Source organism: Erythrolamprus reginae, chromosome 2 (assembly GCF_031021105.1).
Source record: "Erythrolamprus reginae isolate rEryReg1 chromosome 2, rEryReg1.hap1, whole genome shotgun sequence".
Lineage (NCBI taxonomy): Eukaryota > Metazoa > Chordata > Lepidosauria > Squamata > Dipsadidae > Erythrolamprus > Erythrolamprus reginae.
Window position 1 is genome coordinate 139,445,887 of NC_091951.1, and position 3,605 is coordinate 139,449,491.

The window sequence follows — 3,605 nt, forward strand, 5'->3', positions numbered from 1 at the left end:
GAAAAGTTCAGAGAAATTGAAATTAAAGGTATTTCCCTAATATTAATTTTAAAATGGGAATTTTAAAAAATATAAATGTGTAGCGATAATAGTGTCAATTTTAAAAAATGACATACTAAGAGTAATGCATTCTTGAAAAACGTAGTCAAACAATGGGACTTAAATGTAGTTTGCTTAGTAAAACATAATCTGTGAATTCAACTGTTGTGGACTGATGAGTAAATTAATCCATGCTGTAGTATACTTCTGTAAAGCAAATCTCACTTTTTAAAAGTAATGCGTTTTCACTAGTGTGTTAAAGGTTTTTTCCTTACTCTAATTCCAGATTATCATTTAATATATGCTAAAATTACTTATTTATTCAAGTTATTAAGACATTAAATTGGAAACCCTCAAGGAGATTAATGTTTTAAAAATATCATTATACACCATTCAGTGTGATCACACATCGGCTCATGGCCTATTTGCAAAGCCCAATTTTTCACAAGTAGGAATAATAGGGCTGAGCAGAGCAGGAATTATAACATTCCAAGCCATTTCTGTGGAATCCAGATGGCATTGTTTAACAGAAAGGACCCAAAACATATCCACCTGGTCAGGCATTGAAGACCAGAAAAAGGTGGTACTGAGACATGTACGGTTTTATAGATGACAACCAGTACCTTGAATTACACCTGGAAACACAAGTATCTGAGGCTGTAAATCTGACGTGCAAAAATGCGAAAGACCACAAAATGACAGAAGACAGTTTGCACTGCCTAATAGTCATATTCTGTCTTAGTGCCGAGCCCAATAATCAGATGCACACCAATTGTCTAACTAATAAAAAGATTTAATATTTACAAAAGTCTCAGTGTTGTAAGAGTCTTAAAAGAGTCTTTTCAAAGGAAGAAGCAAATCTAGCAAAGTGTTATCAGTTGGCCAAAATCCCAGAGCGAAGATAAACCCAGTAATAATTACCAGCTGTAGAAGAGTTCCAAAGCGTACTTCAGAAATTAGCTGGAAGACCGAAGCTCATTAACAAAGCTAAGAATGTTCTCTTTTGAAATCCAAACTGAATGTAGGAGTCAAGATGATTTCTAAATTAACTTTGGTTTTCTGTAACAAGGCTGGGCATGCCTTACCCTTAGAGTGAGGGCATGTAGTACTACTCGTGCCTCTCCTCTTAGCCAACCATTCTTAAATGTCCTTCGTGCCCTAGCATCCCGAAGAGGCTCCTCCTCTTCCCCTGAGTCACTCAAGACAGGAAATGCTAATTCATTCCTGGCAGGAAGTACTGACTCACTCATCTCAGGAAGTGCAGCAGGCCCTGGCTGTTGCTCTGACCTTGACCCTTCATCTTCACTGTCCATCTCAGGTGCCAGAAACACAGGACATCTGTTCCACACTTTCCTAGTCTCGGCGTCCTCCGAGTCCGTGATTATTTGTGCAGGACGCGAGCAAACCACAAGTCATCTAGAGGTTTGTATCCCAAATCTGGCAGTGCTACTGCCTGCTATATTCTGATAACTGTCTCATGGTGTTTCCTGCTCACCAATCCCCATCATGTAAGCTAATATTTGTAGCTACACCTATGTATATTGGGTATCCAATCTTCTAAAAAAGCAGTCTCATCCAGTTAAATATTCCTGAGGCAAATGTTTAAGATGAAACAAATGTTTCTGTGGATTAAACTGCATCTCAATCATGTTGTACTGTTTTTAATACATATTATTCCCATCTTTTGATCCATTAATTTGAATGTACTATTTGAATTAATTTTTTATTCTGCTGATTAGCCTGACCCATTCGAATAGATTGTTTCTTTAATTATGCTTAACTTCTTAATGGTATATTAATATATCATTAACCAAATTTTACAGAAATATATGCAGCATTGGGTATAGTAAATTCATGTCATCAAATGTATTATGACATTTTTGTATAAGTGAAAAACTCTATTCACAATCAGCTTTGTGGTTTTTGACTCTCTTCGTGGTATATTTGTTCCTTTAATAAAGATCTTTGTTCTATCAGTACATGTGAAGAGATTTTCTGGTTTTGAAAAAGGTTGAGCTTAGCTTAACCAAATCAATCTATTTTTGCCTCTGTCTGGCTACCTAAGTTAATATGAAATAAAACAATCATATTTTTGACCCATACATGCATTATAGAAAGCAACTACTGCAGCAAGTCAATGCAACTGATTTTACAGTAAGATATGAGCACATAACCTATGTAGGATCATGGTAAAATTCTTTCAGATTCTCAGATTCCTTCTGAGTTTCAGAAACAATGGACAGTTCAGTCAATTCTTGTGATTTGTATTTTTCTTTTGAAAAGCTTCAATAGCATTTTTCAATATTACAGAATACTGTATATAGTGATTCTGAATGTTTCTTCCTATCCAATTCCCATTCCAAAAGAAGGAATCCAGCTAGACTTCTGCCCCAATCAGGTAGCAGGCAGGAAGAAAAGGGTTTGGGGAAGCTTGTTCTGGAGCTGCCACTTTTGCATGCAATGAGCTGGCTTCCTGAAAGCCTAGCAAGAACAAGGACAGGCCTACAGGCTCCCAACTGCCAGATGATTGGGGCAGAAAGCTTCAGAAGTAGCTGCCATTTCTGCAAGGAATTGTTGGTGCACTGAAAATAGTGGCCACTTCTGGGTGGCAACCTTTGTGGTCCAGGGATGATTGGCCTTTCCTAAAATGAGGTCCACAGATCTTCAAAAGGTAAGTGTGCAATGAGTGAGTGAGGAGAACAGCGCCAAGATTTGTGGGTACAGAGTGGGGTGGGATGTTGGGACAGAGGCAATAGGTGTGTTTTGCAAGATTTCTGTGGTCAATCATAAAGGCAAATTACCTTGCGGGCATTGCAGTGGTCATAAATTCAAAACCCGTTTATAAGTAGTGTTTGGATTCTGCGTAACTTTAGCCGGCCAGTTGTATCTTGAATTTAAGTAATCAGTTGTATCTTGAGGACTACATGTATGAGAGTCTGTTTGGAATTGGGTGGCTTATAAATCTAATTTAAAAAATTAATAAAAATAAAATATTGCATGTATATTATAGAGGAGTGGGGCTGACCTCTTGATTTGTTTACCATTTTTCTGGTTATGACCTCACTAATATTACTAATGTTTACAAGCTTTTGAACTGCCAACCTAGCAGTCTGAAGGCATGGGAAGGTAACAGCGTTCTGTGCGCCTTCAACATTTAGTCATGCTGGCCACATGACCACAGAGATACCTTCCGACAGCGCTGGCTCTTCAGCTTTGAAGCAGAGATAAGCACTGCCCCCTAGAATCAGGAATGACTAGCACGTATGTGCGAAGGGAACCTTTACCTTTACTTATTAGTGATTTTCACTATTCTATTTGCAATTGAACTGAAATCAATAATTAATTTTGCAAAGAAATGTACAGTGGTACCTCGAGATACGAGTTTAATTCGTTCCGGACCTGGGCTCTTAAGTCGAGCAGCTCTTATCTCGAACGACTTTTCCCCATAGGAATTAATGTAAATAATTTTAATTGGTTCCAGCCCTCAAAAAACTCACAAAGTTAGTCTAAATTATGCAGAAAGACATGTTTTTAATGAAGAAATGTACATGTACATATAAATGAAT